The sequence below is a fragment of the Ochotona princeps genome, chromosome 8 (genome assembly GCF_030435755.1).
Source record: "Ochotona princeps isolate mOchPri1 chromosome 8, mOchPri1.hap1, whole genome shotgun sequence".
Lineage (NCBI taxonomy): Eukaryota > Metazoa > Chordata > Mammalia > Lagomorpha > Ochotonidae > Ochotona > Ochotona princeps.
The window spans coordinates 5,343,453-5,357,511 of NC_080839.1; the positions used below are offsets into that span (position 1 = coordinate 5,343,453).

At 41.8% G+C, this 14,059-nt stretch overlaps 1 long non-coding RNA gene across 1 annotated transcript in view; it reads left to right on the top strand.

Moving 5' to 3' along the window:
- Nucleotides 1–1,599: 1,599 nt before the first annotated feature.
- LOC105942314 (uncharacterized) overlaps nt 1,600–14,059 on the top strand; it is a 36,645-nt gene continuing 24,185 nt past the window's right edge. The window contains exon 1 of the long non-coding RNA XR_009245883.1: nt 1,600–1,697. This is a non-coding gene — a long non-coding RNA (uncharacterized LOC105942314). The remainder of the gene's footprint in view (nt 1,698–14,059) is intronic.

Genomic DNA, 14,059 nt, shown 5'->3' on the forward strand with positions numbered 1-14,059 from the left:
CCTTGGACAAGGAGATAGAGAGAGGCATCTGGACTCCTTCTCGCAGATTCTTTGGACGTGAAGGGGAGCAGTGAAGTCCCTGCAGTGTAGATAATTGAGTTTCTGCGTACTTTATTGTTAAAATATGGGTGACCTAGTGGGCTAAAGATGAGATTTCATAGAAGTTACATATTGGCTGTTGTGGCTTCCAGGTTATAATCTCTTTGCAAGCAAAGCCATGCTTATATAACTAGTGCTGTCAAGTTGCCTCAGCTACCCCCACGTTAATTCGTATACCTCCTAGTTAAGTGGCTGTGTGACATGTTTCAGAGTCATTTTGCCTGTTTACGAAGAAATCATGTCCTCTCCGAGCAAATCAAAAAGACATTCAATGGGCCTGGTACGATGGCTCAGTGGCCAAATCTTCACCTTCCATGTGCCTGGCTCCCAAATGGGTGCCAATTCGTGTCCTGCCTGCTCCACTTCCCATCGAGCTTCCTGCTTATGGCCTGGGAAAACAGCAGAGATGGCCCAAACCCTTGAGACCCTGCACCTGTGTGGGAGATCTGGAAGAAGCTCCTGGCTTCAGATCAGCTCAGCTCCGGCCTCTGTGGCCATTTGGGAAGTGGACCAATGGGTGGAAGACTTTTTTCTGTGTCTCTCCTTCTCTCTGTAAATCTGCCTTTCCAATAAAAATAAATAAATATTTAAAAACATCTTTTAGGAGCTGGCATGATAACCTAGTGCTAGAATCTTCACCTTGTATACACGGGGATCACATATGGGTGCCGGTTTGTGTCCTGGCTACTCCACTTCTAGCTCCCTGCTTGTGTCCTGGGAAAGTAGTAGAGGATGACCCAAAGCCTTGGGATCCAGCACCTGCATGGGAGATCCAGAGGAAGCTCCTGGCTCCTGACTTTAAATTCCATCAGCTCTGGCCTTTGAGGCCATTTTGGGAGTGAACCCGTGAATGGAAGATCTTTCTCTGTCTCTCTTCTCCGTAAATCTGAGCTGTCCTCCCGCCCACCACACACACACACACATCAAAAAAAGGTTTAATATGGAGTTCAGCTGCCTCCACATACCGCTGAGGCTTCTCCTGGGCTATGCGGTGTCTCTTTTCTTCCTCTATGCTATGGAGTTAGGGAATGAAGGTGCAATGACAGTGCTGAAGGTGTCTGGAAGAGGTCATGGGTGCTGCTTCTAACTCAACCACTAGCTAGATTAAATGGGCCCAGACTGGGCGTTGTCATTCTCCTCTTGCTTTCTACCTGGAGTTTAAGATGTGAAAATGCCTCCATCACATACAAGAGTAAAAAGTTTTAAACGAAAGGTACTTGTGAAAGTTCCAAGTCTGATCCCACTTGGATTACATTTCTCTATTTTAAGCAGCTAAACTTAAATCTGCTTAGAGTTAGCGAAGAGTGAACATTTCTGGTCTTTTTCGATGTTGCTGCGTCAAACATTTCCATTTGCTAGTGGTTGAATCATGCATATGCTTTCCTGTTTTTAGGCCTGATGAGTTCTGTCATTGTAATTTCTGCATTTAGAATCTGGCGCCCACCACAGCAGTCACACTGGCAGATTTCTCATGGAGGGACTTGCTTTATATCATCGTGGCAGGACTGCGTTGCATTTGAGATGTTGTAATCTGATTGTGGTCAATGGAGTTTCCTCTGTACTTTGGATTCTGCAAAAGGGACCATTCCTGGCTTAATGTGAGTTAAGACTGAAGTGTTAATGCTGTCGCCACCATTAGTTTGTAAGACCTTTCCATGCACTTTACACCTACTTATAGAGCTGATTTACACCGCCTACTTACGGAACTAGAGAAAGTGTTATAGCTGGCAAGATAATAAGGGTTCTGTCGGGTGCACTTGCTATTCTTTCATTATGGGGTCTATAGTTTGAATGTTGGTGTCCTTTAAAAAAGTCCTGTGCTCATGTCCTGACCCCCAAGTTGACACCTACCTGTGTCTTCACCTTGTACTTCTCAGCCCTTGGGATCATGAGAAATACGTTTCTATTCCTTCCAAACCATCCAGTGCATCTTGACTTATTATAGCTGTATGAACTAAGACAATGAGGATGTATGCAAATGTAATCTTTCTTAACTAGTGCAAAATAATTTCCAGAGCAACTATGTTAACTAGAATATTTGAAAATAAGAAATGAAATATTCATTCCTTAAAACATATAGTACCACGTTAAAAATATTTTGGCATATTTGAGGGAATGCAACAAGGAGATAAATCCCTTGCTGAAAATCAGAATCTCCGTGTGAACCGCATCCATGGAAAAGGGTTACCCTTCCTGCAGTCCTGTTGCCCTCTAACACGCATGTGCCATGCACCAAGTTTTATCTGGCAGTTCGAATGAATGGATCTGGACTTGAACACAGGAGGACTAAACTTCTCTCAGTTTGTGAGAGGAAACCCACATCCTATGATCACAGCATACACAGACCACACGTGGAAAGAGAAGTAAAGATTGTTAGGACATTGGGAATGGAAGAGAACTTTACACACACACGCAAATAATTTCCCCTTTGCTTATAGACACTGATGTTGGAGGAACTGGCAGACAGGTTCTCCCAGCGGTCAAAGAGTGGAGACTAGAGAAGTGAGCCCTTCATTTGGCAGATCATCACATATTTGAATATGTGCAAAGGCAGGCCTGGTGTTTAGTCTGGGGCCCACTGAGGTGTCATGCTTATCTAGGCAGAAGATAAATAAATAGCTTTAGATGTTAGCGGGTGACAGCTAAGCCGGGTGTCAGGGATGCCTAGGAGTAGAACAGCTTGAAAGCACAGCACAGGGAGGCGCATGAACTTGCCCACTAAAACCTTGCTTCCGGCGGAGGAGGATGACCAGGGCTGCTGAGGCCATCTGTGTTTGACAGTACCTTCTCCTGCTGCTGTTTCTTCCAGCAGATATTCACTAAGCACTTATCACATGTGAGGCCCATGTGAAGCACTAGGAACCCAGATTTAAAGGAAGAGAAGTCCAAGATTCCAGTCTTTCTCCTAGGAGAGAACAGGAGATGAACTAAATAAATGCACTTGGATTCCTAGTTAAAGTTAGGAGCTAGCAATAAAGAACACGGGACTTTCTTCCGAACAAAGGAAAGGGCTGAAGGAACCAGAGTGGTTCTGCTGAGGAAGCAGATCTGAGCTCAGTGTCAAAGGCTGAGTGGTTGCAAGGCAGAGAGATAGAATCAGGCAAGATTAGCAGATGAACAGACACCAGTCATCACGAAGCGACCAGAGAGTGGCCTCCAAAGGATCTGTCATGCTAAACAGGGATGGGATTGAGAAGACCCTTGACATTGATTTTAAGGGCCAGTAATGTGGCATGGTGGGTTGAACTGCTGTCTGTGGCTGGTATCCAAGAGGTGTCATGTCCACCTTTGAGCCAACTTCCTGTCAGTGTGGATGAGACAGAGTGAAAAATGGTTCTAGTAATTGGGCCCCTGGCATCCACGTGGGAAACCAAGAGCCTCTTGGCTTCCACTTGGCTCAGCCCTGGCTGTTGTGGCCACTGCAGGGGTGAATCAGTGGATGGAAGGTTATTTCTCTCTCTCTCTCTCTCTCTCTCTCTCTCTCGACTCTGCTTTCCAAATAAATAAATAAATAAATAAACCTCTTTAAAATATTCATTTTAACCTAACAAAATGGAAATTTCCGAGAACTTGTTGGTAAAACAGCACGGTCCAATTTGAATTGCCAGATTGCTTCCTGGAGAATAGTTTGGAAGGGACAAAAGTAGGACTAAAACGAGCAGTTTGATAGTTAATTTCAAGTGTTGATTTGACTGGGCTAAAGAATGTCCAGCAATACATAAAGAACACCCAGGAATGCCAGTAATACATAACTTTTCCGAAAGAGAATAGCGTTTGGATTCATAGACTGAGTAATGAAGACGCTTTCTTACCACTGTAGATAGATGTCATCCAGTCTTCTAAGTGGTTAATAGAGCAAAAGTTAGAGGAAGGGAAATTTACTTTCTTCTGAGATGGGCTATCCACCTTCCGTTTGTGAGCACAGATCAAGCTCCTAATTCTGGATCCTTCAAATTCAGGCTGGAACTTGCAGCATTGGCTCCACTATTTCTTAAGATTTGGGCTTAGGGCCCACTGCGGTAGCCTAGTGGATAAAGTGCTTATTTTGCACTTGCCAGGACCCCATATGGGCACCGGTTCGTATCCCGGCTGCTCCACTTCCCTTCCAGCTCCCTGTTTGTTGTCTGGGAAAGTGGTGGAGAATGGCCTAACACCTTGGGACCTTGCACCCATGTGGGAGACCCGGAAGAAGCTTGTGGCTCATGGCTTCGGATTGGATTAGCTCCAGTCATTGCAGCTACTTGGGGAGTGAACCACTGGATCAAGGATCTTTCTCTCTATCTCTCCTCTGTGTAAAAATCTGACTTTCCAATGAAAATAAAATAAATCTTAAAAAAAAAAGATTTGGGCTTAGATGAAAAGCATACCCTTGCTTTCAACAGTTGGCAGATGGCAGATCCTAGAACTTCTTAGCCTCCAAACTGTCAGGACTCTTGCTCACACACACACACACACACACACACACACACACACTCATTTTGCAGGTTCTGTTTTGCTGGATGACCCTTAAGGTTGCTACACATGTTCCTATTGGTCCTAATGTGAGCAAGCAGACCTGCCCCACTGCTTCATAACTTCTGAGGTCTCTTCCCAAGCAATCTGGTTGAGGGATGATGCACTGATTGAAGAACAGGAAGTTGCTCTCGACATCTAACTGGCGAATCAAGAGTTTCCTTTCAGATGAGTATCGCTCCTGAGGATCACGACCCTAGTACCTATTTCTTTGTAGAACAAATGGATTCGGAGTTTTTTTCTTGGGATGGTAGATCCATTTCCATGGGTCCTGTTGGTGACTGTTCCGCTGTCCCTCCTTACAGTTTGCCCAACACGGTTTCAGCAGTCATGTTCACTGCCATTTTCCAGGCTAGCCTTGGTTTCCTAGCAACTCACCCTGTCCCGCTCTACCTTGTCATCAAGCATCAGGGTCTGCTTCCAAGACTGAGAGGTTCAAAAAATGCCACGGCTAGAATGTGGAACTAGAGGCAGAGAGAAGACAGAGTGAGATTGTGAAAACACCCTGCTAATAGTAGGAGAAATGTAAATGAAAAGCGCTTACCTTTTATAGCATCTACATTATTACACTAACAGAAGTAAATTGTATTTTGATTGTGGCTGGTTGAAAACTACATCCTACATGTATGAGGCATATAATCAGCTTAATCAGTTGCTGATCCCGGGACAATTTCATCCCAGTATATCGGAGAAGTGCAAATAACATAGAGTTTATTCCATTCTTCTTAGTAATTTAAATGTCACTTTGTTAAATGAACTTGAAGACGGATTTGCATTACTTGAATGCAGGGTTTCCAATAATAACGTGATACTTTTCTCCTCTTCCAGTACCAAAGCAATGGCTTCACGTAAAAAGCAAATGGCTAAATTTGAAACATTTTCTAAGATGAGTATCTTTGGATGTTACGATGGTTTTTTTGGTTTGTTTGTTCTTGTTTTGGTATTTTGAGAATCTTATCAAATACACCAGTTGTTAATCTAGTGGGTTTCAACTTCAAGCCCACTTGTGCGGAGCTTTGTAATAGCAGGGCTGGGACTACAAACCACTTTTTAGTTTAGTGGGTGTTTTGACAGTGGACTCTACTGATGAGCAATGCTAGAGGATTGTGCGGCTTTGAGGCAGAAGGGAGAGCTGGTACTTTCCACTTGGCCTCATCCCAACCTTCCTTTTTAACCGGGCTACAAGAGTTCCTTGCAGGAAGAACAAGTGATGCTAGGGTGTCCTTTTCCAGTTCTGACAGCAGGGGCCCTTATCTCTGCAGAAGCTTGAAGGCTCACCCTCTAAACCGATCGCTTGTTGCCATGTGATATTGTTGTGTTGCCCTTGACGTTTTTGGTTTCTCAATACCTAGTTACTAGTTCTTGTGTTTTATGTTCAGTGATCTCTGTTAAAGTAGCTGGTCCAGTTCTCGTGTCCTGGTACCTTGACACCACTTCGATACCCTGAAGCCACTACAAGTCCGGACACTGACCGACTTGGGGGAGCTCAGCTTCTCCTGCCATTCTGAGACCACAATGCCACAGGACTTGGTGTCTATGAGCTGTAACTACAGTTTTTTCAAGGTGTTGGAGACTCGTGGTAGCCTGGTACAGTTGTGCTGCTGGAAATCACCAGGCATGCCAAATGTCGCTGCGTACTTAGTAGGCTGTGAAAGCCCAGGCGGTGGCAGCATTGTAGAAATGAGAGAAACAGGAGCTGTAAGAGGAGCATTTGCCAGTTTTCCCAGCAGAACTCGGCTGAGAATTCTTCAACAAGAAAATAAAGGGATTTCTTCAGGGAGCTGATGAAAGAATTAGAAGCTCTGAGCTCGAGTGTCTGTGGCCTCATGTTTTGTTTTTCCGTTTAGAAGGCATCATTAGACTATCTGTCAGAACAACCCACAGAACTCAGAGAGTGGGTTACTGTAAGCTGTAAAGTCTTATTCTTTATTCACATACTCTAAATGCCAAAATGTTGAAAAGGATATTTTAAAAGCCATGTAGGACAGAGTATGGGCATGGGTTGAAAGCCATCATTTATTTTAACAAACAAACAGAGAACAAAAAGCATTTATTTATTTTAAAAGCAGAGTGCTAGAAAGAGGGAGAAATACGGAAAGATTTTGCATTCACTGGTTCACTCCACCAAATGGCCGCCATGGCCAGGTCTGTGCCAGGCTGAGGCGGGAGCCTGAAACATGACTTGGGTCTCTCTGGTGGGTGGCAGGGGTCCAAGCCTGTGGACCACCTTCCACTGCCTTCGCAGGTGCATTGGCAAGGAACCGTGTGGGAAGCAGAGCACCCAGGACTCAAACTGGTGCTCCAGGATGGAATGCCTTGTCATTGGCAGCAGCTTTACTTGCTGCACCACAACACTGTCTCCAAACTTTCATTTATGTTTCTGGCTTCAACCCTTGAAGACCAGGAGATCTTGGGTAAACTAGATATCAGCTTTCTCTTCTCGGAAAAATGTGACAACGGCTTGGGTGCCTGGTTCAAGAATTAAACTAAGGAATGTTTAGAAAGAGGTAAGCCAGTCCTTGGCACTCAACAGATGTATGGCAATGTGAGAAATCTTTCCTCTTCTATTGATCACCACTGCGCTGCTCTTGCATCCCTCAGTCCAAATTGTGCTGATCCATCTTTGAAGACAAAACGGTTATGTTGGAGTGTGGCAGAGAAAACCAAAACCATACTGAAAGTTCTCTATGGAGCAGCTCTGGCTGCTCCGTGCATATGTGCACACTTTCTGTGTTTCAAACCTTTATGAGGAGTATGAGCAGTCTTCATGCCTCTCCCATACATCTGTGTTGTTACCCAGAAAGGAAGTGTGTCATGCTTTCCTGGTCTAGTCACTTAGTTCAAGAATTAAATATTTGGTTGTTTATTTGAAAGGCAGGGTTACAGAAGGAGACACATACACACAGGGGTAGGAAGAAAGAGAGAGAGAGAGAGAGAGAGAGAGAGAGAGAGAGAGAGAGAGAGAGAGAGAGAGAGAGAGACTTTCCTCTGCTGGTTGACTCCCAAATGGCCAGGCCAGGCTGAAGCCAGGAGCTTGGAGTTTCTTCAAGGTCCTCCATATGAGTTCAATGGCCCTAGGACTTGGGCTGTCTGTCATTGTTTCCTTAGGTTATTGGCAGAGAGCGAGATGGGAAATGGAGCAGCCAAGACACGAACCAGTACCCATATGGGATTTTATCATTGCAGGCACAGATTTAACCTGTTATAGTGCTGGTACCTGTTTTTTTGTTTTTCCTATTTTTTTTAAAGCCTTCCAAACCTCTCTCCTGCTTAAAATCCAAAGTGTGTTTCATCATCACCAAACAAACCCTGTTCACTAAGCTGGCCCCTAGTCGTGGTGCCCTTGTGTGATACTCTAAATATTGAATCTGGGCTGGCATAAAAAATTCTGATCCAAAAAGCTTTAGAGCTTTTCTTTTATTTTCTTGAAATATCCATTCTAAGGGTAAGCAACAGCTGCCGTGGAAAAAGTTCAATTCCTTTGATATTAATGCACAGTGAAGCAGGCGCAGGCAGCTGCATGGAAAGGTGTTGATGCCAGGTGGAGGGAGAAAGGGAAACCATTTGTTGGTCATGGTCAAGACTTCACATGGCTCTGAAGCTCGGAAGTTATTGGGTGCATCATATGAGAAACCCTGGCAAGTTCAGCAGAACTGTGCTCAAGCAGGAAGCAGGGGAACCCTGACTGGCATCCCCCTCTTTCCTTTCCTTTTTTAAGATTGCTTTTTATTTTTATTTAAAAGGTAGATTTACAGAGAGAAGAAGAGACAGAGAGAGAGACCTTCCCTCCACTGGTTCACTCTTCAAATAGCTGGACCTCAGCTGATCAGAAGCCAGGCGCTTCTTCCAGGTCTTCCATGTGGACGCAGGGTCCCAAGGCTTTGGGCCCTCCTCAACTGATTTCCCAGACCACAAGCAGGGAGCTGGAAGAGAAGTGGATCAGCCAGGATGCAAACCGGCACTCATATGGGATCCCAGAGTATGCAATGTGAGGTCTTTAGTCACTAGGCGATGGTGCTGGGCCCACATTCCTCTGTTTTCATGGTATCTCAGCCTCACTATGTGTTCACTCCAAGTGAAGCATGGTGGTGACTTCCAAGAGCCAGTAACTTCCAAGAGCCAGTAACTTCAGTCCAAGTTGCCAGTTCTTTAAGGTCTGGGCTTGAAACTAGCAGCATCACTTCTACCACATTCTACTAGCCTAGCACTCAGAGACCAGGTTCAAGGTCAAATGATACAGCCCTTCTCTTTCAGTGGGAGAAATTTCGAGGCATTCAAGAGCTATATTTGCAAAAGGGTCAATATGATATCTCCCAAAACATCATATTTCTCACATGGCAAAATAAACCCTGCACACCTTCTCTCCACTGTACACATTCCTACCACTGTAGTCATCACAGTGTTTTAGTAATTTCTTTACACATTTCCTTCAAGAGAGATAGGATTCCTCCTTTATACTTAGCTTCCTCCACCCAGTACACTTTCAACCCTGCACGCGATACCTACCCAGTAAAGCCAACTCCCCATCAATTGCACTGTAAACACATACAGAGAGGGGATGGCATTTAACAAATGTGAAGAAAGGAGAATAAAATAACAGATAATGATTAGACTAAATGTTGTAGTTACAGACCCATTTTCTAAACTTCTCTTTTAAAGAATTTATTTGTATTATCTTACAATACAATTCCATAGGCTCTGAGATTTTTCCCTCCCCACCAAATCCTCTTCCTTCCTCTGATTTCCCCTATATTATACAATAATATATTTCTTCATCAAAACTCATAATCCCATCATGTTGCTTATTTAAGTGTATCTTGACAATAATAGAGTCCAGCATCCTGTTGTCTTTAATTTGGAAGTAGAGATCCACACTGCATTTTATCTTCACATCTAGATATGATAGTGGCTATTATATAGTGATCTAAATCATCTTAAATGAAAAAAATCATAAAACAAAATCAACAACAGGAGGAAAAATAGAAAATTTAGAACATGAGGCTAAATAGCATGCTACTGAATGACTAATGTGTTGATGAAGAAATGCAACAGAAAATAAAAAAAAAACTTCTTGAGGCAAATGATGCTACTGTAAACAATGTTATGAGTCAGTGAAGAAACTAACAAAAAATGTTTTGAAGAACTGAAAACAAAAACAAAAATATCAGAATTCCAAGATATACCAAGAATGTGGAAAGGAAAATGAATCTTGTATTTTACATGAAGGGTGTCTTATATTAGAGAGGACGTATCATATTTATCCTTTTGGGATTTGACTTGTTTCACTGAGCATAATGGTCTCTACTTGGACCACTGAATTGCAAATGGTAGATTTCATTCTTAATAATGGTTGAGTAGTACTCCATGGAGTAGATGCACCACAGGAGTAGGGTACCCTTCTTCCCACCCCCACACCAGCAGGTGTTGTTAGTAGGGTTCTGAAGGTAGGCCAGTCTCACTGGAGTTGGGTGGAACCCCAATGTGGTTTTGACTTGCATGTCCTTGACAGCTGGGGAGCTGAGCATGTTTTCATATGTCTATTTGAATTTGAATTTGTTCCTTTGAGAAATGTCTGTTCATTTCCTTCACCCATTTCTTCACAGGGTTGTTTGTTTTGCTGTTGTTGAGTGTCTGAAGCTCTTTGTAAATCCTGGATCTTAGTCCACTTCTTGGTTATGTAGTGTGCAAAGATTTTCTCCCGTTCCATTTTTTGCTTCTTTGCTTTATTGATCGTTTCTTTTGCTGTATGGAAGCTTTTTAGTCTGATGTAGTCCCATTTATTTATTTTGGCTTTGACTGCCTGTGTTTTTGGTGCATTTCTCGGCAGTCTTTCCCCATTCCTATATCTTGGAGAATGCTTCCTCTGTTTTCTTCTAATAGTTTGATGCTTTCTGTGTACAGATTTCAGTCTTTGTTACATTTAGAATTAATTTTTGTATAAGGTGGCAGGTGCAGGTCTTGCTTCTTACCTCTGCAGACTGCTATCCAATTGTCCAACAGCTCTTGTTGAAGAGACGAGGCTTTTTCCCTGGGTTGTTTTCAGTTTGCCCCTCTTTCTGCAAAGGTTAACTGGCTGTACTTCTGTGGGCTCCTTTTTGATGTTCCTATTCTGTTCCATTGATCTCTCTTTCTGTACCAGTACAGGATTGTTTTGATGATCACTTCTCTATATATTCTCTTGAGGTCTGGAATTGTGATTCCTCCAGCTAGATTTTTATTTCTCAGGATACCTTTGGCTGTTCATATCTCTTTGTGTATGTAGATGGATGGAATTTTGTGTCATCTTTTCCATTTCTGAGAAGGACATTATTGGGATTTTGATTTGGATCACTTTGAATCTGTATATTACTCTTGGCAATATGGACGTTCTGATGATGTTGATCCTGCTGATCCAGGAATATGATAGGTTTCTTCATGTTTTAATGTCTTCTCTATTTCTTCTTTTTTTATGTTTTATAATTTTCGCTATAGAGGTTTTTTACATGTTTCCTTAGGTAAATTTCAAGGTATTTAAGATTCCTTTCTGTTATTTTAAAGAGGACTGTATTTATAAATTTTTTTCAGCCATGGAGAGTTTGTGTATACTAGTGCCATCAGTTCATGTTCATTAATTTTGTATCCTGCTACCCTGCCAAATTCTCTTTTGAGTTCCAGTAGTGTCTTGATTGAATCTTCTGGTTTGCCTATGTAGAGAATCATGTCATCTGCAAACAGTTTCAGTTTGAATTCCTTTAATTTGTTTTTGTGTCTATTATATCTGGCAAGGCCTTCCAATACCGTATTGAAAAGCAGTGGTTAAAATGGACATCCTTGTCTCGTTCCAGTTCTTAGTGAAAAAGCTTCCAGCATTTCCCCATAGTACGATGTGGCGGTTTTTTTTTTTTTTTTTTTTTTTTTTGGTTTTCAGTGTTTTTTTTATATTGCTTTGTTTGTGTTATAGAATGTTCCTTCTACGTCTGTCTTGCTTAAGGTTTTTAGCATGAAAAGTTGTTGGATTTTATTAAATGGTTTCTCTGCATCTATTGAGATGAGCATATGGTTTTTATTTTTCAATATGTAGATGTGGTGAATCACATTTATTGATTTGAGAATGTTAAAATCATTCTTGCATGCCAGGAACGAATCGCACCTGGTCCAGGTGAATGATCTGCCTGATGTGCTGTTGGATCCTGTTGGCTAGTATTTTGCTGAAGATCCTTTCATTTATGTTCATCAAGGATATCGGTCTGTAGTTCTCTTTTTCTGTTGTGTCTCTATCTGGCTTTGGTATTGAGGTGACACTGGCTTCATAGAAAGAGCTTGCAAGACTTGCCCCTCTTTCTATTATTTGAAAGAGCTGGTGGAGGATTGGGGTAAATTCTTCTTGAAATATTTGATAGAATTCTACCATGAAGTCATTTGGTTCAGGGCTTTTCTTGGTTGGGGTGGGGGTGGATTTATTACCAATTCAAACTCAGTCCTTATTATAGGTCTGTTTAGATTCATTGCCTCATGATTCGATTTTGGCAGATTGTATATGTCCAAAAATTTTTCTGTTTCTTCTAGATCTTTGATTTGTTGGCATATAGTTGCTTGTAATAGTTCCTAATAGTTCTCTGTATGTCTGAGGTACCTGGTGTTATATTTCCTTTCTCTGATGGTATTGGTTAGTAGGGAGTCTATTTTATTGATTTTCTCATAGAATCAGCTCTTTGACTCATTGATCTTAAATATTGTTCTTTTGTCTCTGGTTTATTTCCTTTTTTATTTTATTTTTTAGTATTTTATTATTTTTTAAAATAATGATTACATGGTTAATCAGTGTGGAAAGGATCGAGGTTTAGGGAAAATTGGGTGAATTCGTTGCTTCCACATTTACTATTTCTTCTTGTTGTTCTTGGGGAAGGGGAGAAAACACAGGGGAAACCACTCACGACTTTCCACACGTCCCAGTACCCAGGGATGAGGAACCACCACCTCATATCAACCCAGAGTCTCAGTGTGTGCATATTCTGAGGATTTTGTCCAAGTGGTTTAGATAGTTCTGAAATGCTGCTGATTTCACCGATCCAAGGATGATGCCACCCTCCCAATGTTCAATGGCTCCATTCACCGAGATTTTTTGCTGTCATCATTTGTTTGGGATAGTTTTCCAGTTCTGTTCTTCTGCTACAGCATCAAATGTGTTACTGTATTCCCCTTTTATAACAGGGCCTGTGTCCACTGCTCCACGTTTTCATTAAGCAGGGTATGTTCTTGCAGGCAAGGCCAAGTAGTTGGGCCAGGTTTCCGAGCTCACAAACTCAACAACCACCTAGTAGGTGGGCCTCAGGGCCCAGGACAGGAGACCCAAGCCCTGCCGAATCCCCCACCACTGGGACTCAAACCTGCACCCACCTTCCTCCTTTATTTTAGTAATTTATTTTTTCCTGCTAATCTTGGGATTGCTTTGTTGCTGCTTTTCTAGCTCCTTCAAATGTGTGGTTAGCTCATGTACTTGGTGCTTTTCTAATTTGTTAACATAAGCATTGATTGAGATGAACTTTCCTCTGATGTTCCATTAATGTGTTGATGCCTTCAGTTGTTTCAAACAATTTTTAAATTCCCCCTTTGATTTTATCTATAACCCATTGTTCATTTAGTAGCAAATTATTTAGCCTCTGAATATTTTGCATCTCTTTTGGGGTATTTTGATTATTGGTCTCCAGTTGGCCTGAGAAGTTGCATGTGTAATTTTGATTTTTAAAATTTAATTTCATTTAATTGTGGCCTATAATGTGGTCAATCCTGGAGAAAGTTTCACGTGCTGATGAAAAAGTGTATTCTCTATCTGTAGGATGAAATGTTCTGTAGATATCAATGAAGTCCATTTGCTGTAGTGTCTGGGTAAGTTCTATTGTTTTTTCACCGAGTTTCTGTCTCATCTATCTGTCAGTTGATGCTAATGGTGTATTATGGTCTCCACTATTATTGTATTGGAGACTATTTCTCCCTTCAAATTCATTAATATTTGTTTCACATAGCTAGGTGCCCTGGCATTTGGTGTATATACATTTATTACAGTGATCTCTTCTTACTAAATTGATCCTTTGATCATTATGTGGTGTCTTTCATCTCTTAATTTTTTTTCAATTCAAAGTATATATTATCTGATATAAGAATGGCTACACCCACTTGTTTTTCCTTACCATTAACTTGGGATATCTTTTTCCTTCCTTTCACTTTCCATTTCTGCTGATCTTCGTTGGTGAGCTGTGTCTCCTGAAGGCAACTAATAGATGGGTTTTGATTTTTAATCCAGCCTACTAATCTATGACATTTGATTTATAAGTTTAAGCCATTTAGATTCAGGGTTAATATGGGCAGGAAGCAATTTGTTCATGTTGTTTTAGCAATGGGTTGCTCATCGTTTGATTTAGTCTTCTGTTGACCTTTTACTGGGATATACTCCATTTTTGCCTGTGGTTTT